This window comes from Thermobia domestica, chromosome 17 (genome assembly GCF_964235325.1).
Source record: "Thermobia domestica chromosome 17, izTheDome1.hap1.1, whole genome shotgun sequence".
Lineage (NCBI taxonomy): Eukaryota > Metazoa > Arthropoda > Insecta > Zygentoma > Lepismatidae > Thermobia > Thermobia domestica.
Window position 1 is genome coordinate 137,902,750 of NC_137470.1, and position 27,709 is coordinate 137,930,458.

Consider the following 27,709-nt stretch of genomic DNA (forward strand, 5'->3'; position numbering starts at 1 on the left):
CCGTTTTTCTCTCTGTCTTGCTAGTATAATAACCATACTATACGGGACTACCTTTTCCTCTCAAGAATACTCAAAAACGAAAATTAAATTAGTAGGAGTGATTTTTGGTGAAATTTCCCCCAAAGTGAGTACACCGATTTTCCTCATATTAAGTTGCTGAGGACGAAATGTTAGTTTTGAAGTCTGGTGCAAAGCTCACCTCAGAAACGTAAGCCAGGAGTGTACTAAAGACACATGTTTGACGTCACAAACTCAATGCACGTCCTCCAAACAGATTCGGGTACCCAGACTGTTAGGAGACACTGGGTTATTGAATAGGGTCATGTGAAAGTGTGCCATGAAGAACACACAGTTACGAGTGACTTTTCTGTAGGAATTCAAAGTTTAAAAATCCTGCACAGCCAAATGCAGAAAAACACTAACAGTGCATTTGGGCAAGAAATTGCAAATGAACGCATCTTTTGAAGTTGATTTGTCAAATTTAGTTCCTGCTTCACAACACAGAATGTTATGGTCAATGTTATGAGTAAGCTCTTCATGAACACTGTGGAAGCGGACCCTCAGAAATGTGTTCGTGCCATTGCCGATTCTCCTACGTCAGGAAAACAGGGTCGGTTGACGCGGGAGGTGGCGTTGGAAAGGCCCGGGTCCTCTGAGCATGATAATAATGTCAGAAATTGAGCCTAGGCCCCAATGCCCAGAAATGGAGTCCCGAGGTTTTGGTCTCGGTTTTCTTCTGTTCGACTATTAAACATAGAGTTCTTGGATGCGGATGATGACGTTGGAAAGATCTTAGTCCCCTTAGCAAATTGATGATGTCTGAAATGGAATCCGGGACCCGAAGCCCCAGAAATGGGATCCCGAAACTTTGGTTCGGGTTGTTTCTATTCCTCCATTAAACATGAAGTTGTTGGATGAAGTTGATGTCATTGGAAAGGTCTTGGTCCCTTGAGTATAGTGGTGATGTCAGAAATCAACCAGGGCCTCGAATTCGTAAAAGTGGGGTCCTGAAAGTTTGGGCTCACGTTCCTTCTACTCGACTGTTAAACATAGAATTCTTGGACGCGGGTGATGCCAATGGAAAGGTCTGGGTCCCATTAGAACATCGGTGATGTCAGAAATGGAACATGAGGCCCAAGGGATGGGGTCCCGAAATTTATGGATTCGAGTTCATTGTATTTGCCTATTAAACATGCAGTTGTTGGACGAAGTTAGAAAGATCTTGGTCCCTTGGCCACAGTTGTGATGTCAGAAATTAGACCCTGGCCTTGAAGCTCCAGAAATGGGGTCCCGAAATTTTGGGCACGGGTCCTTTCTATTAATCTTTTAAACGGAATAGAATGAATTTTCTCCGTGCTCTTTGACTTAGACTATACCACTGTCATTCGATAGTTCCGTGCAATGAATAAGGTAAAAAAAAAAAAAAAAAAAAAACTTGGTACCATAGGTGCCACATAAGTTGACCGAACAACAAGAATAGCCATTTGGATATGTGAAGTTCTCTGAGGGTAAGAAATAACCAGGAAAGTTTCCTGTATCGGTCTGTCACTTTAGAGAAAATAGATCTGACATAATGGTCATAAACGTGTTACATGTAATTTGTTTTAAAAAAAATAAGAGATGAATATCACTTGAGAGTTTCTTTAGATTGAATTGGTTATCAGTGCCGCCAACTGTTAATTTGGTGAACTACGCTGTGAGTTGAGCGTAATACGAATGGTATTGTTTCATACTGAAGCTGGTAATAGCAATGGTAGAAGCTCACAACAAGATTGTATAATCGATGTATTATCAAAAGCTGTCAATATGGCTGTTAAGAGGAATGTGAATGAATGGAGTTATGTATTATCTTCTTTGGAAACCAAGGAATTGTGAAGTATATTTTTATTATTGTGCACCGAGTAGTAAATTTTGCAATAAGTCTACTAATAGGTGTAATTGGAGATTATCTTGCTGGATCTTGAATGTTTAAATGGAGTTCGGAGCTTGTATACCAATACACGCTTTTCCCTCATACCTATTCCATCTATCAATACAAAACTTGGTACACCCATTTCTTATCCCCTATACTATTTTTCGAGATACATTTGGATTGTGTACTTTTATCCGGGGCCACTTCAGAGGGATCCAAAGTTGATGGGACGGTTTTCTGGAGGAAATTTTCCCAACATTCTTCCAATTTGTTTCCTCTTCAAGGATGTTATGAGCCCCAATACATAGCACCTCTGGAAAGCTTGTTTCATGCTGAAGAGAATGAACTATAAGCCATAACTTTCCAATGAACGATGTTGATGCAATCGCTATTTCACTGCAAGTCTACGATTTTCTTTATACTAACAGGGTTAATGGGCTCTAGAGACTTACTCCGTTGTCCATGGCACCTAATTTATTGTGCATGAACATATCTTTGTTTTGTTTATCGAATGGACTAAATTTGATTTAGATGTCCGGATGACACGTTCATGTCCGTTCCTTGTTAGTTTCTGATTTCCCCTTGTATTTTTTTAAAAATTGAAAATTCTCAAGTAAGTCATGATTTATGATTCAGTAAAACTATTAAATTTAATTTCAGTATAAAGGCATGATTGTAGAATTGAATTTGTGTAAGCTCTTAAACAAAATTCTGCTATACTACCAAATTACAGATGATCCAGTAAGTTAGTGCAGCGGTCCTGTCTTTTATTGTGTATATTTTCGTAAAGAAGTTTGGCTTACAAGCAAAATGATGTTATTCACTGTATTGAAAAAGTAATGTACTAAAATTGCAATTATTTTTGTTTGTAAAATACCGTGATTAAACAAACTCCCATTAAAAAAAAAATAAATAATTCTACCGATACATCCAATTACAAATTGACGTTACATTATATCCAGCTTGAGATTTGTGTTTTATTATTTTTGAGAAAGTAATCTGTCAGTTGTACAAGAAAATGCAGTCTTTTTTTTTCCGACCTGGTAACGAGAGAACCTTTTAGTAAAGTAAATTTGTCAAGCAATTAACTCCGTCTTGGAATCCATTTGAGGATGTTACGCATAAACTTTAAGAATTTATTATGAAGTTCTTAAGACTTCTTTGCTCTTCAACACCACTAGTTAAGGTTTCAAATTAATGGCATAGATTAGCTTCTTGATCAAAATTAGAGTAGATGTGGGCTAAGGATTTTCAGTTATGAGAACGAATGCAGAATTTACCTAAAAGAAAAGAGGTTAATATATATCAATTTAATGATAAAAATTAATAATATACTGATCAACTTAAAGAAAAATGCCTGAAATCTATATTATAAAGTTTAAAGCGACTATTATTGTGACTTCATCACTCTTGAGCCACTTGACTGATCTCAATGAAATTTTCAACATAGATGTGGATCGCGCCTTGGAAGTCTTTTTTTATCATTTCACTTTAACGGTAGAAATTAGGGCAGGGGAGGGGAGAAGCAGATACATAAAAAATAAAACTTAGTAATTCTTGAACCACCCCGCCGATCTGGATCAAATTTTCAACATATATATGACGTCAGGCCTGGGATGTTTTTTCTTTATCATTTCACTTTGACGGTACGACTTAGGGAAGGGGAGGGGGAGATTTTAAAAATAATCGAAAATTACCAATATTAGTGTTGAATACATAGTTTTCGGGGTCACTGCGACGAACAGTGACATTTCCGATGCCGTTTAAATTCAAATTGAGCCCTTTATGTCCAAAATGAAATGTACTCTTCCCGTGCGAGAACTGTTATTCTTCTAGTAAGCGCTATGTGCCAGGTTAACAACGTTGGACTACTTTTTGTGCTTAGAACACCTCTGGTACAATATTAAATACAGTTATAATGACTGCGAATGTAGCAAGTGGAATATTATACCACTCCGCATGCAATGTATAGTTCAGTTTTGTGAAGAGGGTTGAAGCGGTAATCTGCGCCAGATCTCTGTCTCCAAAACGGACCACAGATTTTCAATTACGTTCAAATCCAGAATTCAGTGGGCCAGAAGAGGTGTTTAAGTTCATCTCGAAGCTTCACAAATTCCACCGCAATAGCTTCATGAGTGGGTGCATTATCATCCTGCAATATATACTATGTTGCCATTCGTCACCGGACACCCCTCAAAAACGTTTGAGATTGTCTGTACACGTCATACAACCTATAAAGCGTTAAGAGTATATTGACATCAGCTATAGCAGTAAATATGGACAGACGATGCGAACTTAGTGGGGTGGAAAGGCGGATGATCATTGTAGCCCACAAGTTTTGGATATTCGTTCCCGTGAGATTTCCAACAAATTTCAGATACCCCGGTCGACAGTCGTAATGTTATCGTGAAGTGGAAGCGAGAGAATGTTATGACATATCCTCCCAGGCTCATTAAAGCGAAACTATTAACATATTGTGACCGCTGATGCTTGAAACGTGTGGTGAAGTCAAACTGGAAAGCATCATAAGAGATGATGACACAGAAATTTTGGTCGGCTTTCAATAGTGCTGCAAGTGATCCTATCGACCGCTGGGAGATTGCTACACTTGATTTTCATGGAAGGACGGCAGTTCATAAGCCACATATCACAGCCCGCAATCCGACCCGTTGTTTACACTAGTGCACAGAACGCCGCCAATTGGACTCTCGAACAATGAAAATCCGTCATATAGAATAATAAATCGCGCTACCAGATGTGGCGTTCTGATGGATGTGTGTGGATGTGGCATATGCCCGGTGAAAGTTGTTTACACGACTGTATCGTTCCACAGCGAAATTCGGCAGAAGTGGCATCATGATGTGGTCCTTCTTTTCGTGGTGTGGTCTCACTTCTCTTGTTTTCGTTCGGAGAAACATGAATGCCGAAACATACCAAACAATTCTAGATAATTCTGCTCTACCGACTTTATGAGCACAATGCAGTATTGGCTCATACCTCTTTCAGCACGACAATTATACATTTTCATACAGCAGGCATTACAAACACGTGGTTCGAGGACATTGGTATAGAAAAATTTGATTGGCTAGCCCAAAGTCCATATCTCAGCCGCACTAAACACATTTGGGACGAGTTTTGGGCGCCTCGTCAGAGCCATGTCATGCCACCCAAAACACACCATTGAGCTGTTTATCGTATTGGATGAATAGGCCAATATTCCAATTGACATGTATCTCAAATTAGTGAAAAGTCTTCCTTGAAACGATGTGGATGTCATTGCGGCAAAGGTGGCCGTTCAAGATACTGATATGATGCTGAGAGGTTCACTTAGTGTATTGATATGGTTGTCCGTGACGAATGACACATAATGTAGTGTCATTGTCTTAGTCATAGGATACACATTGTTTCATAACACGGTGACATAATCAATACAGCGTCACAGAGCCTTTGCAATTCGGTTGGGCAGAGGCACTGGTAATCAGACGCTTCTTTAGGTGTCGGTTCATGCTATGAAATAAGATGGATGATTACTCATTCGAACATATCACACGTTTCAAGTTAACACTGCTCATGTTGCATGTTAGCGGCATCATTGGTGACATCCTGAAGTATGCTGTTGTCTTATCAGTGATTTTACTGTTAACTGGAAGACCAATCTTATCAGTACAACTGAAAGAGGGTTCAGTGGTATTAAACGTTCAACATAGGTGGGAGTCACATCTCATCTAACAAGAGAACATTCCGATTTGGTGAAATCAATTACCGAAAATTATTGCCATCACTGGTTTCAGCACCAAAAGAAACAGGGAAAAAGAGGGTGTTTAGCGGTGTACCGTATACAGGGTGAGAGATAAGTGAGGGCAAAGTGCGAAGATAGAACATAGAAAATCTCTTAAAATGTCTTGTTAATTTGAAACTAGTAGAAGGATTGAGATTAAATGTTGGGTATGAGGAAAGCATGTAGAAGCTCCACTGAATAGGTGTAATGTGAACAGTGTTTTATATGTCACCGGATGCCAATTATATGTAACTGGATGTGAGAAGAGTCACCTTACAACAAGCACGTTTTGTTGGAGGGATCATTAATATATCAGAATCCTGAATGGGACAGGTGTCTTTGTGCAAGGTACCACGCCAGCATTCATCCACTGGAACTACTTCTTATTCCGTTACACGTTGCAAACATTATTGATGTTCCAGGATTCAATTCTATCTTTCTACTCATCGTGCATACAACGTGCTCATGGACACTAGTACAGGGTCTTTAATCCCTTATTCACGTCACCTTTACGACACCATTGTTATATTGCCATAGCGTGGAATGCCTCCTGTTACAGAGGTCTCAAACAGTTTTGGCCACTATTGATTTCAATAGACGGTGTGCGCCAAGAACCAAATATTACATGACCCCTTTCCCGTATATTCTTCCCACGCTAAGTCCAACGTGGCAGCATTTCAGATGTCTCACATGATTGACATCACGAATATTCAGTGGAAGTTTATACATACATTCCTCATATCCAACATTTGCCCTCAATTCCTCTACTCGTTTCAAAATTAACATGGAATTTCAAGACATTTTCTACGTTTTAACTTCGCAGTTTGTCCTCACTTATTTCCTACCCTGTATACGGTTTACCACAAAATATCCTCTTTTTTTTCTTTTTTCTTTTTTTTTGTGCTGAATCCAGTGCTAGCAATCATTTTCAGCAATTGAATTCACCAAAACAGAATGGTCTCTTGTAAGATTTAGCTGGAATTCATACCCCAGCATTTGTTCTTGAAACAATAAGGGTTTTTGAAATAATAACCAAGCAAATGTTATTTTTTTATTTCGTAAACTTCAACCAGAGAAGGGCCATTATTATACATTTAAAAATATATATACTAGATAGCTTCCTCTTTAATGAACTCTCAGAATGAGGAAAATATTAGAAATGGAGCAGGAGTAAATCCACAGTAAGTGGCCCAACACTAGTTGTTGGACTATTCTTTTTTTAATTTAATATTGTTTTTGAGTGAGTGTTCATGTTATTTCAAGAAGAAATTCTATTGTTTTTACTATATATATATATATATATATATATATAAAATATTCAAGTAGCATTTTTATTTTTAGATCCATTATATCTTGTCGTAATAAATCGTAGAACGTTGAATAGAAAGCCTTGTTCATGTAGCCTTATATTACAATTTAAGCTCTGATTATGCTATTTTTACCTACTCATTATTACTACTTCTGTCAATACTTCTCTAAACATTAATCTCTCTAGAAATTTCCGTGTATGGTACTTATCATATACTAAAAGACAAAACATTAGACAAAAATAAAATATGTTTTCGATTTACAGCAATCGTTTCCAATTGAACGCATTGTGACGTCACAGCTTGTCTCTCCTGTTCTCAGTAAACCAAACGGAGAGAGGAAGGAGCTAACAGTTAAGCTGACGTTGATAACAATAGTAGTTAGAGCCAAAGAAGAACATCGATAACGTAGTGAATGGTTTTGCAGGCATACTATTCTCTTGAATCCTTGACAGCGTGTATACTACCAACATTTCTCTTCTATTCTTTCCCTTGCTTTCCTCATTATGCTTCTCAGTCAGAGGGAAGCAGCTGGCAGATAATCTACCGTTGATAAAGACAATGGTGAGAAGCAAACAAGAACATCGATAACATAGTTTATGGTTTTGCAGTCATACTACTCTTGTGGATCCTTGACTGCGTGTATACTACAAACACTTGCTCTTCTATCCTTTCCCCTGCTTTCCTCAATGTATTTCTTAGTGAGAGGGGAAGAAACTGTCAGTTAGTCTGACATTGATAAACGACAGTAGTGTCAGACAAACTAGAACATTGATAGCGTAGTGGTTGGTTTTGTAGGTATACTGCTCTTGTATATCTATCACTACGCGTACACTGCCAACATTTACTCTCCTACGTCATTTCCTCCTTCTCTTCCTCATTGCGTTTTTCTCTGCTCCTTTCAGATTGAAAAATCGTGCTCCTACGTCAGATGTCGGCCAGTTGGAAACGACAGGTCTACAGTTTCCGAAGGTACAGTGGTCAATCAATCGCTGTAAAACATTACTACAGTCCACACGCCTGTTGTATGCCAAGCCTGCAGAAATAAATCTGAGCTGTAGGATGAGTGTTCAACCTTCTAGAAGCCAAACTTCTTCCTGCAGCATTGGCAACAACAAACATGTGAACTAGAGTGTTATCACGCAGTGAGCAAGCACAAACGCACTGACGAAAGTAGACAATTGTAACCAATACATCATTTCTTCAATATATGTCACTGTATACTTTGATAAGCTTATTAGCAGTTGCACCACATTTCATAGTCAAACTAAAAACTTTTGAAAATACGCTTGCAGCAGTCACACCTGACTCAGTTACGCAGGCATGCTTGAATCAATCGATGTATGTTGAGCTTGCATCCTGCATGACAATGCTCCAGTCCACACGACTGTTGTTACAAACACTACAGTGCTAAATGTGGATGGATTCTGGATCTCCTCAAAACAATAGTGTTTGACAGCAGTCTTGGCAACAGCAGCTGCGTGGACTGAAGCATTGTCATGCAGTATGCGAGCACACTGCACAACGACTAATTCAAATGACTGGCTTCAATGAACTGATGCAGCTACACAGTTGAAACTGGTACGTTATTTCTTCCATAAATGGCACTACCGTATTTGCCATGAACGATCTATTACCAGGGTGAGATATTTCAATACCAGGCCGAGATTTTTTTGGAAATACCATTGTATAATGTAAAGATTCAATAAAATCGAAGTGACAGGTTTTGTTATTAGACTAATGTAGTTAGTTCCTTTTTGCAGTAGTTCAAAGAGGATATAGACAAGAGGTAGTAAACCTCTTTATGGCTGAATTAAAACTTCCTATCAAATCTTTCTTACACTAATATGCACGGCACTTACAAAATAGATAATTAACCGCCTCGTTTTCTACTTTCAAATTCCTCAAATCAGCTTAAAACAGGTTAATTTCGAATATTTTCTTCTGAACAGCAATTAGGGATGTATTTCGAAAATTTGACTACGTTCAAACCACAGTTTTGATAGTCTATAACTCGGGAACCAATGGTCTGTACTAAGTGTGATGCAAATCTCATGAGTTCACCTGATAGTTTTAATAATTTTGCAGCGTAAAATTTTACCAAAATATTCCAAAGTTTGATGGTGCATAGTTCAGGAACCAAGGGTTTAGTAGAAAAATATTCCAAATGTGTACTAAACTAAGTAAGGTGTGTACAACTAGCCTAACTTTGATGAAGTTCGGATAAGTTCGCTCAAAGACGTTTAGAATTTGTTTTTATGTTTAACCCTTTCGGGACGTACCTGCACGATTGTGCGGGTACGAACTACAATCAATAATAATTATATATTTTGGCGTTGGATTTTATTTCATCGGCCGAGCACGACTCGCTACAATTTTGCGGGTTACAGATGTGTCAATCCCATACGAGCGTGCGTACTTCCTTTGTTTGCTGTTGCAGATTGGTGGGGATTTATAAAGATGTTAAAAATTTTCCCGTTCCGAAAGGGTTAAATTTAAGTCGAAACCCTAAGTTTGATGGCTTATAACTCGGGAGTTAGAGATCTGTACAGGAAAATATTTAACATATGTACTAACCAGATCAAGGTGAACCACTATGTTAAGTTAGTTGCAGATGGCATAAGCCACGTGAAGACATTTAGAAAATATTTTTCTAATATTTTTTTTTTTCGACGAAAATTTCACTAATTTCAAGGTTTTACTTTAATACTCCATAGCTCAAGAACCGAAGGTCTGTACCAAAAGGATCTTTATCGTACATACTAAAAACATCAGGATATAGCTCCCCAAGGCCTGTACGTAGTGGTAGTCAAGCGGTTAATCAAATGGAGATGTTTGGTTCCAGAGTAATACCCTATCAAAGTTTGGGTTTGAACTTTCTTAACCTATTATAAATTAATAATACTCCAGTCAATATATAGATTAACCCGGAAAGAAACCATAACAAGCTGAAATTTGGCACATACCTTTGAAAAGGTGTATATAACAACATAGTAAAGGTCCGGATATATCTGGTGACGGGTTGTGAAGGAATATTATAGATTTAAGCGAGATATACATAGCCACCGTTACCCATGAAAGGTGTTGGCGGATGGAGTTAATGACGTCTGTGAAGTTGTTCCACCCACCTAACATTTTTTTTCTTATCTACATCGTTAGTTTATCGTTGGTTTACGTTAGTTTTGCTAAAATTATCGTTAGTTTCGAAAAAATATTTTTTTTATTAAAAAGAAATAAATGGGCAGGCCAACTTCAGGTTCCCCACCCACAAACAAATTTGAAAAGTTTTTCATATCACATCGTTCGTTTATCGTTAGTTTACGTTAGTTTTTCTAAAACTATCGTTAGTTTCGCAAAAGTAACGATTTTATTCTAGAAATAAAGTTTTCTGCCAACTGTGAATTAGTCCGCTCATATCGAATTCTCATAAAATTTCAACTCATATCGTTAGTTTATCGTTAATTAGCGTTTGTTTTGCTAAAATTAATGTTTGTTTTGCAAAAATAATGGTTTTATTGGAGAAATAAAGGTTCCCGCCAAATGTAAAGTTAGCTCGCCCATAAAGAGTTATCATAAATTTCCATCTCACATCGTTAGTTTATCGTTAGTTTAAGTTAGTTTTACTAAAACTATCGATAATTATACAAAAACTAGCAGCGTTCACCCCGCTTCGCTGCGGTCACCCCGGAACGCAATAAACTTTGTTACTTAGATAATTTTTACTTTTTCGCTTTCAAGTGATATGATAAAAACCATAGAAGATTGCAGTAAATCTTAACATTATATCGCCTGTCATTTATGTTAACCCGCCCCGCTTCGCTGCGGTCCTCCCGGTGCTGGCATATTGTAAAAGTGTCTGTAAAAATAAGCAAATCAATTAAAAAATTTTAAACAGAAGATTCAAGCTATTTTCCGCTGTATATCGCCTGTCATTTATGTTAACCCGCCGAGTGACACGGTCATGCGGGTTGCATATAAATACGTTTATTTTTACCTATGATGAACTAATAACAAAGGATTTGTACGTTATGGACACTTGAATGGTCAATTATCTCAAGACACTGGTAATTAAAAATTAAAGTGATATGATAAAAACCATCTAGGGTCCAAATCCTAATAACCCCCCAAAAATGAAAGAAATTGGTTCAGTCGTATTAGCGTGATGAGCGGACAAAGAATTGTACGTTCTCTTTTATATATATAGATAACAATATTATTTGAGAAATAAATGGGCAGGCCAACTTCACGGTTCCCCACCCACAAACGAATTTCAAAGGCTTTTTCCATCACATCGTTAGTTTATCGTTCGTTTATGTTAGTTTTGCTAAAACTATCGATAGTTTCGCAAAAATTAACGATTTTAATCTAGAAATAGTTTCCCGCCAACTGTAAATTAGCCCGCCCATATTGAATTATCATAAAATTCCAACTCATATCGTTAGTTTTGGTAAAACTATAGTTAATTTCGCAAAAATAACGATTTAATTCGACAAACAATGTTTTCGACAGCGGCGTAGTCAAGGTTTGGTTTCGTGGGATCCGGGTCCCTTCCCGGAAAAACTTTCGCGATTTGTGAACTGGAGACGCAAGTTTAGGCTATATTTTAAGGACCCTTACAAATTTTGTTGATCCAGGGATCCTACCGTGGATAATATATAGACTGAAAAGGCAATTTTATGTTTATTTATACACAACATTTAAAAAATTCTGGGGGTTCAGACCCCCGGGATCTTCCCCTTGGCTGTGGTGGACAAACACCGTGCTCGTGGGTTTTCTCGGGGTTCTCCCGTTTCCTCTCATTTTCTTCATTCCACCATTTCATTCATTTCTCATCATCAAAGTCTCCTTTAGTCTAACCGGCATAATCGTGGGACGTAAAACTTAAAGATTTAATTTCTTCCCCTTGGCTACGCCACTGTTTCCTGAAACTAACGTAAACTAAAATATACTAACAATATGAGGTGGAAGTTTATGAAGATTCTTCAGGGGCGGAAAAACTTTACATTTGGCGGGAACCTTTATTTCTCGAATAAAATCGTTATTTTTGCAAAAGTAACCTAAACTAACAATAAGCTAACGATATGGGTTGGAATTTTATGAAGATTCAATATGGGCGGGCTAATTCACAGTTGGCGGAAAACTTTATTTCTAGAATAAAATCGTTATTTTTTGCGAAACTAACGATAGTTTTAGCAAAAACAACGTAAACTAACTATAAACTAACGATGTGAGTTGGAAGTTTATGAGAATAAGGCATGGGCGGGGTAATTGCCAGTTGGCGGGAAACTTTATTTCCAGAATAAAATCGTTATTTTTGCAATAAACTAACGTAAACATACGATAAACTAACGATGTGATATGAAAAACTTTTGAAATTCGTTTGTGGATGGGGAACCGTGAAATTGGCCTGCCCATTTATTTTTTGAATAAAAAATTTATTTTTTTCGAAACTAACGATAATTTTAGCTAAACTAACGTAAACTAACGATAAAGTAACGATGTAGATAAGAAAAAGAAAAAATCGTTAGGCGGGCAGGACAACTTCACAGACGTGAGTTAATGGACATTTATCAGTATCCTTGTATAGTAGGCAACCAACATGTCTTTGTTACTGTGAAAATTGCTTAAACACGAGGGAATATTGTAGATTTGTAAGGGGTAGTCATCGTTATCCATGAATATGTTCGCGGATTGGCTCCATGAACAAACTCAGCCGAAATAATATCTCTAGCCGTTTATTGCAAAAGGGCAGAGTAACTCGTATGTTTCACCTTTAAACAGACTTTTCTTTCCCATTAATCGCTAATAATTTTGTCGAACATATTTATTAACATGGTTCTACGCATTATTACAGAAGCTCTTCTGCACTTAAAACAAATCTGATTGATATTATGCAACGCCAGTAACTTCCGTATTCATGACCTAAGTTAACCAGTTCGAGTTCTTGTGCTTCGGATTTGCGAAGAAGAGAATAACAGTTGCTGGGATGCTTTCTTAACTCTAATGGAGAATAATAATTCATTTAATTAATTCTGGATTCCCCAGGACACAAAAAAGTTCAAAAAGTTCTACGTTACAAATACTCTCAGGTGGTTTCAGACAGAATAAATTATAATTTAGTACCTTGTATTTACAAAAATGTTCAGTTAGTTTCAACACAAATGAATGGATATTAATTAAGTCTTAAGTTTCTCTATAGATAAAGAAAATCAATTGATTTCAAATCAAAATGAATTGATTTCAAATCTTTATTAGGATTATGCTAATTGAGTCTTTTAAGACTGTAATCTTAGTATGGTCGTTACCCCACACGAAAACTCTTGAACGAATTTTTGAATTTTGTTTTACCTGATAAATAGCTAGAGCAATTATCTCGGTCTTCCCAACTTCTCGAACTTTGTTAATGGAGTCTTCTGTTTGCATCTTCGTGGGCAGTGGTGGATCTAGCCCTGGGCCGAGGTTCTTTCAGTTTCTTTTGAGTGACAAAAATAATTTAAGTTTTTATTGATATATTTTTTGGAAAGTTTATAGTAACTCATGATATACCTATCATCGTCTGGGTTCTAGCTGCCTTACAGTTTTCAACTTCAAGGTCCGCCACTGTTTGTTGGTAACAGTGACTTTAACGGTGTGTCCCTTGTTACAACCTTGTAATAGCACTTATCTGTTATGCAACCAAAGTGGAAAATTTGTCTAAGGGGTTGCCCATTACTGCAGGTAGTACATCATTCTCCAAGAAGTTTCGCGTGTTCCTCCTCTGTCCTTCCTATAGTTTATTATAAGTATTCACTTCATTTATAGTCCACCCAAATTAGACAAAAAAGGGCTAAACCCGGAAAAAATCATAACAAGCTGAAATTTTCTACATACCTTTGGAAAGGTGTATATAACAACACCAGATCTATAATATAATCTATAATATGCAACTACATAGTTGCAAAGAAATGTTGGTTGCCTATAAAGAGGAAAAGTAACTTATCTTACTGCCTAATGTCCTTTCTAATATCCCATACATGAAATTACTGATCCTCTTTAACACGTTGACTGCCAAGCGTAATTTCGGATTATGGGTAGGTTCGGGCCAAACGTTCATTTTTTTTACTTTTTAACTTTTGTGACATTTTTAATTTGATTTGTCAGTTTTTAATGGTTTCAGTGTTGTTTTTGATGTTTTGAGATGTTTTCAGCCGTGTATACTTTAGTATACACATGGCCTGGGAAGGTTCATAGTCCTTTCCAAGCCACGTGTATACTAAAGTATACACGGATAATATTTTTTTTCGTTCATCTTATTCAACGTTTTTATTGTGTCTTTACCATAATGCAATGTATAATATAGTTTTCATGGGTAGTTTTTTTATACTATCTTTTTATTGCAGGCATAATATATTGTTGAAAAGAAATATGACTAATCTTGTTCCCCACAGCAATTCAATGATTTTTCTGTCACTTGCTATAGCGCCAGAAAACTTATCGTACAAGGCCATTTGATTATATAGATCTATTTAAGACTTCCCTATATTGTAGTCGACAATCTATTGAGCTTTTGCTTTACCTTCACCTCTCCTATTTGCTTGGATGCAGACAGTTGTGCAGTGCTTTGTTGAAAGCATCAATACTTCCCTCATGTCTTTCCACTTGCTCATTTTGACTCCTTCGCCAGTTTCTAATATTGTTTCATTCGCTCTTAGATTACGTTTTCATTTTGCCTTTCTGTTGCAGTGGGCCGAATTTAGTATGATAGAAGGTATACTACACATGTATAATTTCCATATTTAGGTTGTGCTAATTTATTACATTTTAATTACAAGTCACTAGTTTTGGTGGAATAGTTGTACCTAAATACTAGACGAAAATGCAACGTAGAACTTTATTTAGTGAGAGAGAAGTACAAGAATAGGTTGATCAAAGTGAAACCTTGAATGAAATCGATCTTAGTGAACATGAGCTTAGTGAGTGTGATACTGAAGATGATTTCCAAAATGGAAAAAGTGAAGAAAGGGATTGTGATTTCAGTTATTTACGGAGGAGAATGACTGTCAGTCCAGTAAAATACCCCAGTGCTTCAACACCCAATAAGCCCGTGTCGTAGGGCCGCGGTGGCTCAGTGGTAGAGCGTTCACCTCTGGTGCTTGGGGTCCCGGGTTCGATCTCAGACCCCCGCCAAGTGAACTGTGCTGGACAAACACCGTGTACATGGGTTTTCTCGGGGTTCTCCCGTTTCCTCTCACTTTCTTCATTCCACCATTTCATTCATTATTCATAATCACCGTCTCCTTTAGCCTAACTGGCATAACCGTAGGACGTAAAACTCGAAGATTTCATTTCATTTTTTCAGAGACCGTGTCGCCTGCGCAGACTGTAGATTGTATCTCAGTTTCTCCCATTAACAGGCCACAAACCCCACACACAGTGCATTGTGAGCTAGCCACCTTCCAATGAGAGTGGCTGCTCTGAACAAGGGCTAGTACAACCTCGTGATCCAAAGTTTGATATTGATCTTGAAGATATTTCATGGAATTGCGAAAAACAATAGGCAACATTCACATTTACTGGAAACTGTGGAATGGATGCAACTATGAGTGGAATTCTTGCAACAGCTCCACCTGGTGACTATTATCAGTTACTTCTGACACCAGATATAATTCAGCTAATGGTGGACCAGACAAATCTTTACGCTTAGCAGTGTTTGGAATCCATGTTGGATGCTCTTCCGCAATCTCGAGTTCACAAGTGGTCTCCGACAGACCACAATGAAATGAAGAACTTCATTGCTCTTATTGGCTATATGGGATTGGTGAATCTTCCATCTCGAGCAGACTATTGGAAAACATCCCAGCTCTACAACTTAAGTTTCCCTAAAAGCCTCACGAGTAGAAATAGATTCGAACTCTTATTGAAATTTTGGCATTTTGCTGATAATGCAAATGCAGAGGAGGGTAACAGAATGCATAAAATTGAAAACATATCAAACAAATTTATTAGGAACTTCAAAAAAAGCATATACTTCTGGATAAAATATATGTATCGACGAAAGCATGCCTTTCCGAGGAAGATTGAAGTTTCGACAATATATGCCTCCAAAGGCCCATAAATATGGAATTAAAGTTTTCAAGGTATGCACTGATAAAGGCTACATATGGAACTTTTCTGTCTACACAGGACAATTCAAAAATGTAGAGATGTCTGTGCCAGAAAGAATTATCATGCATCTTATTGAAGGTCTCTTAAACCAAGGACGGTGCCTCTTCACTGATAATTACTACACAAGCACGTCATTAGCATACCGACTACTTCAGAATAACATACACTTGGTTCGAACGTTCAGAGGTAACAGGAAATACATTCCTCAAGATATTGTGAAGGCAAATTTGAAGAAAGGGAAGTTCACCAGAAAAGAAACCAACGAAGGTGTTACAATCAGCAAGTGCAAAGACAAGAGGAAGTGTTGATACTTTCAACAAAGCACTGCACAACATCTATCTCCGTCCAAACAAACAGGAGAGGAGAAGAGAAAGTGACAAAAGTGACACCTCAATGTATTGTTGACTACAGTGTAGGGAAGTCTTCAACTGATTTAAACGATCAAATGGCTTCCTACAATAGTGCTCTACGCCGCTGTAACAAGTGACACATAAAAATATATATATATATAGAACTGCTATGGTAAACGCGCACTTTCTCTATAACAGGAATAACACTGAGAAATCTCTTAGTATAAAAGATTTTAGGGATGAAGTTATCCTGTCGTTGTTAACTCCAAGCAACCAATCCCAACCTCACGAAACAACCCCAACGGCAAGAAAGAAGAACTCTCACCATTTGGTTGACAGAAGGTATGGGGAAACTCCAAAAAGAGGAGATGTGTTTTATGTTTAAAAAGTATGGAAGAAGTGGTCAGCTAATAAATGGTGAACTGAAGCGTGCACCTCAAGTTGTAACCTATTGTGACATCCGCCCTAAGAGTCCACATGTGTGTAGAGACTGCTTCAATGAGATTCATTAGACTTGTCATATTTCCTTCTAATAACAGGAATTAGACATTAGGAGGAAATCATATTAGATATTAGTGATTAGTGATCATATCAGCTATTAGATATGAGAAGGAAATCACTAATTCATATTTCTTTCTAATTACAATTCAGGAAAGCTTTAATTGTTTGACATTTGTCAGATTTATGTGCGTTTTCTCCATGTATTACAATTTAGGAAATAATGCTTTATGCACTCTAGTGCAAAAATACACTATATTTTATACATCGCTGACACAAAATGTAAAAAGAAAAAAGCATACCCATATATTTATAAGTTAGTTTTGCTGGCTGTTTTCTGTTTTTAAATGATACATATAGATATTGTACCAACAAGCAGGTTTAAAAATAAAAGAAAATTATGTATTGGATTCAAACCTTCATCCCTCTTCCCCAGGAAACAAATTCCATAAACTGACAGCAAAATAAAAGACACTCAGGTCACATGTGATATCTCTCCCAAGAGCAAAGTAGGATGTTCAATAGTTAAGAACACACATGACCAAGAAGGAAACCTAGTGTGTGTATACTTAAGTATACACGTGGCAGTGAACGTGTTAATGTTCTTAGGGATGTTCTTATACTAATTTCACAAATTTACAAAAATTCAGTAACACAGCCTTCTAGACTGTATTGGAAACAATAGCTTTTATACTGGAATCAGTCTAAACGAGTAACAAGTAATGCAGTAGAACAGCAAATGAAAGGGAGTCGCTCAGGGTCTACATTTACAAAATATCACTGCTAACTGTGGCTTGTTGGACTGAGAGATACTTGAGAAAACTGTAGTCACAATGGCCGCTTCGGACTCGAAGCCTTCACTTCAAATAATAAGCCAAAAAACCAAACCAAACCACGTAAGGTAACAGCCTTTTTGGCCGTAAGCCATTCCAACACCATCTGTCAGCGACGACCTGAACTACGTCTAGCCTATCAACAAACACGTGGTCAACAAACAGACGTATCAGGATCTCTCTAGACATAGTGGCTGCAAATATATTTTATTCACGTGACTCCCCAGTTTACTTCACGACGCTGGACGGATGCCGAGAATTGCGATGTACCCGCCGGGGATAGAACCCAGAACCACGCGGACGTGAGTCCAACGCTGTAAGCACTAGACTATGGTGGCCACAACAAACCAAAAATGCTAACCATTATTCTGCATGTCACTGGTAACTGGTTAGTATATGCTTCAAACTTATATATTGTGGGAGAAGGGCATGTTGGCTTAGTAGTAAAGCACTTGTCTCTAGTGTATGAAGTCTCTGATTCGATGCCCGGTCAAGTAAGTTTGTGATGGACAACATTGTGTCCGCGAGTTTTCTCGGGGAAATTCCCGTTTCCTCTCACATTTCATTTCACTAAATCCTTCATCATCATTCACTTGCCTTAATTATCTGTCTCTCTTAGCGTAAAGGGCATAATCGTGTCCTTATATTTCCGTTAATCTATCTTCTATATATATAAAAGAGAACGTACAAATCCTTTGTCCGCTCATCACGCTAATACGGCTGAACCAATTTCTTTTATTTTTGGGGGATTATTAGGATTTGGACCCTAGATGGTTTTTATCATATCACTTTAATTTTCAATTACCAGTGTCTTGAGATAATTGACCATTCAGGTGTCCATTACGTACAAATCCTTTGTTAGTTCATCATAGGTATAAAAATAAACGTATTTATATGCAACCCGCATGACCGTGTCACTCGGCGGGTTAACATAAATGACAGGCGATATAATGTTAACATTTACTGCAATCTACTATGGTTTTTATCATATCACTTGAAAGCGAAAAAGTAAAAATTATCTAAGTAACAAAGTTTATTGCGTTCCGGGGTGACCGCAGCGAAGCGGGGTGAACGCTGCTAGTTCAAACATAAAATTTACAAGAACATCTCGAAATATACACAATAACTTATTCATAGCAATGTATCTAGGCTAAGCAGATTCGTGCGTGAATAAGAATAATAAAAAAATCATAACCTCATTAATTAATAATCTCCTGTCCTTATAAATATATTTATGTTCGACAAGAAATCTCAAAGAGTTTATCTAATTTGCCACTACGGCCACGGACATAACAACATTATCAGCTAAACAAAACTATCTAAAGCAGATGGGTTAGTTTTTGAGTGTAGCCGTCTTTTAGCAATGTTTCTATATAAGATGTAGATCTAGAACTTAACGTGGGATTCGAATCACATGAGTTTCCAGCGGGAATCGAGTCTGAGCCTTTCACGCAAAGGCGAGTACTTTAACCATATAGCCACAAGCAAGCTTGAGTATGTGGAGGAGAAAGTGGACATATCTCAGGAAAGAAAATAATCAAACATTAGTCTAGTTTGTACTTGTGTGTTGCGTGATTTTCATGGTTTTGTAAGAGATGCTTGGAAGCAACGACAAAGCGTATTTCCTTTCTACAATGGCACCTGAAAATTGTTCAGGGACGCTAGGAGGATTTCTTCTAGGGTGAGCAAAGGACTGACATACAAGCACACACACATCGTGATGCACATTTGTATATGATACTTCATCTAAGAAATATTTTCGTACATTCATTAATATACTAAATACTATAACATGTGAGTAAGCAAATATAATAATATCTTTCGATATGTACGGGGCGTTTCTGAATAATTCAGTGTTTTAATTAAGTGTATCTTCTATTTCATATACAACAGAGAAATGTAAAATACTTTAAACTAAAGGTAACTCAAACAGTTTTTTTCTACTTTGCAGGTTGTGTTTCGTAACCTGTAAAGATGCCGCAAACCATATAGGGAAACAGGATTAACATAATAGGAAAATCGATAATAGTGCCGCTCTAATGATAATATACAGCTTAGTGCCCTGGGAACAAGTAGGCAACCAATCAGATGGCGTTTGTAAATATTCATCTCTGACGTACGTTAGTTGGAGGTGAACGGCCCGTGAGCCAAGCGTTCAAGGAGCAAATAGGCAAACAATAAGATTGCATTTGTATGTGTTTATCTCTGACGTACATAGTTTGAGGTCAATGTTTCGTGAATTAAGTGTCCAGGGAACAGGTAGGCAACCAATCAGATTATGTTTGTAAATATTTATCTCTAGCGTGTGTAGTTGGAGGTGAATTTTCCGTGAGACAAATCTCCAAGTAAGAGATAGGCGATCAAATCAAACTACCTGTGCATGCTGCGCCGCAGGAATGTTTAACTCTTATGTATGTAGTTTGAGATCAACGCACAGTCAATCAAGTGTCCAGGGTACAGGAAGGTGGCCAATCAAATTACTCATGTACATGTTTGTATCTGGCGTACAGAGTTTAAGATCAACCTTCTGTAAGCTAAGTGTACTGTGCGTTTGTGTGTGTAACACAAAAATAAAGAAATTGTATGTCCCAATTTAAATGAAGTTGGTGTTAATGTTAAATATTGACAATACATACATATGATTTAAAATAAAAGAATAAAATACACTTTCCTGGAGTTATTAATTCAAGCTCCATACATTAAATATTGTATCATTATTGTTTTTCTATATAGTTCTTCAGACGCCAATTAAAACCAAGGATAGCTTCAGGTGCAAGCGTTCTCTTATGTCAAAAAGACAAGTGAAGGTAGTAAGTCAATTGCAATAAACAACAGACGAGCTTTCAACATTGTCTTGCCAAGACAGGTGAAAACAGACAAACTCCTACGCTATAGCATATCAAGCAACAAACAAGAACTCAATATTACCCACATTGTGACAAAAACATACTTTATATTTCTTGTTATGCAAAGGAAGAAGTATTGCTTTTATTTTTTGTTCTCTTTTTATGTGTAAAGCTTATATATATATATATGTATGTATGTAACTTAGAAACAAAAGTGTGCAAATCTTTATCTCGACGGTCGCCTACGTTATCGTCTGAATATATAATTCAAGCCTACGCGCGTCCAGTTCCAAGGAATATCTTGCTCGCCTACAAGCGCTTGAGAGTTCAATGCATAATTGACATACTTTTATACGCTTACGGTGCTTCGTGGGCTCCCGTAGCAACGCGGACAGCATCCGATAAGCTATTTTTTCTTCTACTAAATATGTGCAAATGGAAAACATCTTTCATATGTTGGAAGTTACAGAAGTATACCGTGCATACGGAAATACAGTAAGAGATAAGAGGATTGGCGTGTTTTCTTCAGAACATAAATAAATCCGGTCATTCGAGCACTAAATCTTTACCTGTTTGTTTCATTTAAAAAAAAAATAGTCAATGGGAGCGAAACGAGTATATTTCAACTATGAGTGAGAATCAGAAACTAACGTTACAAAACAAAGATTTCTGGCACTTGTGCAGAGTTTCAGCCCCCCGCTACCTTCGGTGCTAGTTGTATGTGAACACCAATTGCTACTCGTTTGGAAAACTGGTCTCTTGAAGAAGCCCACTCAGTTATTCGATTTCTGTGGAAAAAAACATGTAACCGTGACTGAAATTCCTCGGCAGCTGGTGAGAAGTTTACTCAGAAACTGTAATGTCTGGTCAGCATGTCGCAGAATGGTGTTGCAAGTTTGCGGCTGTTAGAAAAAAACGTCAACAACAAGGATTTCAGTGGCCGACCCAGCACGGCATCAACAGATGTGAACAAAGTATGAGTGAAGGAGCAGGACAACAGGAGGATCACGTTACGACACTTTAAGAAGCAGCTACTAGGCCGTCGCTTTGCTTCAGAGCCGGACGCGGAGGTGAACATTTTCGTGACAACTTGGCGGAATACGCAAGAACAGCATTTTTTACCAGGAGAGAACCTTCAATCCCATCCCACGATGCGACAAGTTCCTCAACCAATATAGTGACTATGTCGAAAAATAACCTAATGCATGTACAATCTGTTGGCTGTATTGGTTGTATGAAATAATATATACACATTTCATGCAGGTTTTGCAATTTTACTTTCTGATCACTCCTCGTATAAGCTTTTTTTTTTGGCAGGTAGTGTATATTGGGAACTTTGTTTTACACATACATTATCTTCATCCTGTTATTAATTATCACAAGTGAAATAGGGCAAATATGTACATAAATTAACATGTAATGTATGATTTAAAGGATGTTTGCGAATTCCCCACTTCGCCTCACCAGTGGAGATGAAGTGGGTAGGTCTATGAAGTGAAGTGGGTACACTATAACAACATTAAAATAACATATTCTACTACTACTACACTATACCTACTGTATCCTAGATACACTGTAAAATCTGAAAACACATTTTTCAGGCGTAAAGTTGCAATTTCAATGGAATAATCTATGTGTTTGCCCAAATTAAATAATCTCTTTCAATTATATATGGAATTTTAATAGTGAGTACTTAGCAATGTGAAGAATAAATCACAAGTAGACAATATTGGAGTCCTTGGGCCTTAATTTACTTGTATTCGATCTTTGAAGTAACTTGATTCGTTTTATACTAAGTTTTCAATTCTTGGATTAAGAAGTTTATAGGTAGACAACGATTGGTTTGTTGATAAGAATTTAGCGTCTCTTGCAGCAGCGAAGCTATATAAAACGTGGTCCCAAGGCCTAACGTGGGATGCTAACATGAGTGCTCATCAGAAAATGTAATCTGCCCAAGAACACATAAGTTCATCATATAACGAGGTGGGAGTTTACTAGAAGTAGATAATCAGTGCAAATATAACTCTCTTATTCATCCTTCAAACTTGTTTAGTGATTGGTTGCCTAGTATCTATCTTAACATTCAGTTTAAGGTGGAATGTGAAACAGTGTAGTCCGTTTGATACTCTCCCACCGGGCTTGTAGATTTCTCGTGGCTATGTGGTTAATGAAAGTGTCTTTCGTGCGGAAGATTCGGGTTGAATTCTTGGCGGAAACTCATGTGGTTTAAATAAGACCCGTATCCAGGGGGCCGCCCCCTAAATTTTTACTGGTTCCTCCTAATTTTTTTACGGTAGGCTTGCAAATGAACTATAATATGGTTGAATCGGACCCCCTTATTTTCTACCGGGCACCCCTACATCTTTGGGCTGGCTACGGACCTGGTTTAGATCTCAACGTGAGTTGTAGATCTAGTTTTCTATAGCCTTGATTCCCGATGGAACACTAGACTGTGCGCCGATGCGTTAGATTTAATAATGCAACACACCGAAGGTGCCGGGTTAGAAACCCACGCAAAATAATTTAAAAGTTTTATACTTAAGAGCGTTGCACGCTAAAGAGAAGAGTTGATAAGATAATTGACAAAAAACACAGTAGAGTCCTGCCAATCATATAAATGAAATTCAATTTTTATTAATTGAGATATAATATTTTATCGATCACCTTAGCGCAGAAATTTCAAACATTACACAATCTTTCACAATAGCACTGAAAGCAATATAAGTTCTCGAAAAGTCTAGAACTACTAGAACTACTAGACAACATTCGCATTCTACCAATCCCGATTTAACTTCTGAAAGTTCATTTTCTATTTTCAGAATTAAATTGAACAAAATATAAGGTATATATATTGCTTACCACTAGTCCATTTTAGCAAACCACATCGGGAATTTATAATAAAGAATAGCAAGCATCATATGTGACTCCGAAAATCTTTCAGAAAATACGTTACACGTGTATTAAACAGACAAATCCTTGTAATCACATACAACTTCTTGGATTTCTGTAAACATTTTAATTACAAAATCTTCTTCACAATTTATAGCATGCCAACACTTTAAACACGCAGAAATTGTTAGTAACATTCAGAAACCACCACTAAAAAATATAACTTTCATTTTGGAGGCCACTTAAACAAGTATAACATATGCACCTATTTCGACTACTATTCAGGTACATGTTACCCGAGTCTCCATTCAGAATACTTATGGCTTCCCTGCCACTTGCCTCCACCCACGAAGCGTTTATAGTTACCTAAGTCCCCGCTAATTTTTTGGGGCGCTGTCAGCAACTTTTTTTTAAAGTAATATGCTTTTTCTACAACATATTACAACTGCAATCCAACAGCCGGAAATTAAACTCAGGCCTTCATTCACCGAGGGTATCCACATTAGACACCTCTTTTATTTTATAGAAGCTGCAATTACCCGCTTCTCTGGCTTAAAATAAGAGAAATTAGTAATATGCTCTGTTAGTCAGTAACCTTTTACTATTACTGAAGCACTCTATAATATAGATCATTTTCGATCATTTATATATACAGTGTGTCCGAAAAGTCCCATAACATAGGGTAACTCTGTTATCATCAGAGTTACAACATAATGTATGGAAAACCGTCTCCAAATATGATGTCTTCAATCTAAAGTGAAGGATTTTTTTTTAATCGGACGAACCGTTTCGGTGGGACACTCTTTATGTGTCTAATGTTAAATGAAAATGCAACGTTGCCATGTACCTGGACTAAAACATAAGTGAATGAAGTTGCTTTCTTTTACGCTAACGTGTTGATGGCTAGGCGAACAAGCCCCTTTCACCATACTTTTAGGTTAGCGCAAAAGACACTAACTTCATTCACTTATGTTGTGGGTCCAGGTAAATTGCAACGTTGCATTTTCATTTAACAGTAGCAGCATAAAGAGTGTACAAACCAAACGGATCGTCCGATTTTTTTAAAAAAAAATCCTTCACTTTAGATTGAAAACATCATACTTGGAGACGGTTTGCACTCTTACATTTTATTGTAACTCTGATAATAACAGAGTTACCCTATGTCAGGGGACTTTTGAGACACCTTGTATATCCCCCTCCCTCTCCCATTCCCCCAAGTTGCGGGACTGAATTTGGATTTAAACAGCATCGGAAGTGTCACTGTTGATTTCAACGACCACGAAAACTATGGATTCGACACTAACATTGTTCATTTTTGATCGTTTTTACTCGTATTTATCTTTCCGCTCCGCTCTCCTAAGTTGCACCGTGAAAGTAAATTGATAAAAACCATCCCAAACCCGAAGCTCATCTATGTAAAAAATTTGATCGAGATCGGTCTGATGGTTTAACACTTATTAAGTCACAAACATAGTCACTTTCGTTTATATTTATATAGTTTTTAAACAAAATTAAAGTATCAAATGTACTTTAATCTTTTTTTTTTTTGCTCTGTTCTACGTTTCTGTTTATTTTCTCTTAATATATTTACTTTACTCACTTTATTTTATTTTTTCATATTATGCAAACGAAACGGACATAACACAGAAACACCAAGATTTGTTAAAAATGCACATATTCTTCGGTGGAGCTCAAATCCAGGACAAATTCCGCCTTATAGCCTGCAGCTGAACGCGACAGACAAGTCAGTTCTTGATACCAATGACCAGGTCAACGAGGAGGGTTTTTCAAACGTATTGTGTTCGTTGCTATTAAAAATTGAATAATACTGTTGGATTTCGAAATTTCAAGGACAATTTAGATTTTTCTGGCGTATTAAACGTTCGACAATATTGTTTCCGTCTGCAAAAATTAATTGTAATAATAACTATTATAAATAAAAAGTAAAAACCAAAGTAAAATAGCATTGCCAGAACGAAATTAAAAAGAATGGAGAGAGAAGGATAACTCTGATTGTTCCTACATGTTAAAGTAAATCTTTTTATCTGCACCTTTCTGGCAAAAAAATTCGCAAAATATCATCTCCGTATGACTTACGGTTCCTGAGATGTGGATCCTTAAATCTCCAGAAATTCGAATTTTTTGGTCAATATCTGAGGAACGGTAAGTCATAGAGAGATGATATTGGTGTTGATCAATACCTAGTTGAATGGTAAACATTTTGGTACCGATATTAAGTGGTAGCCAGAGTGGTCAGTTGGACAGCGGCCACAAGTTACTATTTGGTACCAAAATGCTCACCATCCTCTTAAGTATTGATCAACACCAACTTGATCTCTCTGTGATTTACGGTTCCCGAGATATGTCTCTTTAAATCTCCGGAAATCGGAACTATTGTTTGGCCAATATCTCGGGAACGGTAAGTCATAGAGAGAAGATATTGGTGTTGATCAATACCTAGTTGAATGGTAAACATTTTGGTACCGATATTAAGTGGTGGACATTATCAAACCAGTGGTCAGTTGGACAGCGACCACAAGTTACTATTTGGTACCAAAATGCTCACCATCCTCTTAAGTATTGATCAACACCAATATTATCTCTCCATAACTTACGGTTCCTGAGATATGGCTCCTTTAATATCCGGAAATCAGCCATTTTTTGGCCAATATTCCGGAAACAGTATGAGTGACCCAAAAAATTCCATCACTTTCTCAGATAGATTTTGATGCTCTATCGAATGGACGGCTCAAAATAATAAAAAAACAACCTCAAACGACATACAAACGGACACACAGACATAGAGAATTCAGTAACGAACTTTTTAAGTTCGTTGATCGCATAAATAATTAATTTCTAATCTTAATATAGAGGAATCAAATGAAGTTAAGTTTAATAACTTATGTTTTAGTGACCATGTCATAATTATTTTTCACTGCATGCACAGAGAAGGAAACGTACGTGGCGTACGTAAAAACGCAGGTTAAATGCGTAAATCCTGTAGGTTTAAGCTTAATGTACGAGTATACGTAACACCCTGCAGCATACGCATAACTGAAAACATATGTTTTATAATACTTTACGTATAAGTGTTCCATCTATACGTACTTTCCGTATGAAAGAATGAACTGTATATAGACGTTAAGGATCTCAAATACATATGTTTTATAATACTTTCCGTATAAGTGTTCCATCTATACGTACTTTCCGTATGAAAGAAAGAAATGTATATAGATGGTAAGGATCTCAAATACATATGTTTTATAATACTTTCCGTATAAGAGTTCCATCTATACGTACTTTCCGTATGAAAGAAAGAAATGTATATAGACGTTAAGGATCTCAAATACATATGTTTTATAATATTTTCCGTATAAGTGTTCCATCTATACGTACTTTCCGTATGAAAAAAAGAAATGTATATAGACGTTAAGGATCTCAAATACACATCTTTTATAATACTTTCCGTATAAGTGTTCCATCTATACGTACTTTCCGTATGAAAGAAAGAACTGTATATAGACGTTAAGGATCTCAAATACATATGTTTTATAATACTTTCCGTATAAGTGTTCCATCTATACGTACTTTCCGTATGAAAGAAAGAACTGTATATAGACATTAAGGATCTCAAATACATATGTTTTATAATACTTTCCGTATAAGTGTTCCATCTATACGTACTTTCCGTATGAAAGAAAGAACTGTATATAGACGTTAAGGATCTCAAATACATATGTTTTATAATACTTTCCGTATAAGTGTTCCATCTATACGTACTTTCCGTATGAAAGAAAGAACTGTATATGGGCGGTCAAGACCTCACATTAGAGATGGACGTATATCACATATACCTAGGTACTGGCGTATGCAACATATGTATATGTATGTAATATACGGAAGACTGTTAGATGTCAGACACTCTACATTGGCACGATGTAACATCTAAGCTGCAAAAGGACAGCACGTATGTAGCATATGGATAACATATGTTCCATACAGATTCCTGTAGTAAACATAAGGATTCCGTATATCTGTACAATATACCCCTGTCCGGATAACGGTTTTTTCTCAGTGCACAAATATCAGCTGAGCTCGTTCTCACTTGCCCTCGCCCTCAAAACGTATGGTCGCCCTCGCCCTCTAAATATA

General features: G+C 37.1%; 1 protein-coding gene across 7 annotated transcripts in view; it reads right to left on the reverse strand.

Moving 5' to 3' along the window:
• bma (SCY1-like protein bma) overlaps positions 1-23,885 on the reverse strand; it is a 751,115-nt gene extending 727,230 nt beyond the window's left edge. For all 7 annotated transcript variants that reach the window (XR_014128907.1, XM_081744332.1, XM_081744329.1 and 4 more), the window contains exon 1: positions 23,528-23,885. The gene's annotated coding sequence lies outside the window, so the exon portion shown is untranslated. The remainder of the gene's footprint in view (positions 1-23,527) is intronic.
• Positions 23,886-27,709: the final 3,824 nt, after the last annotated feature.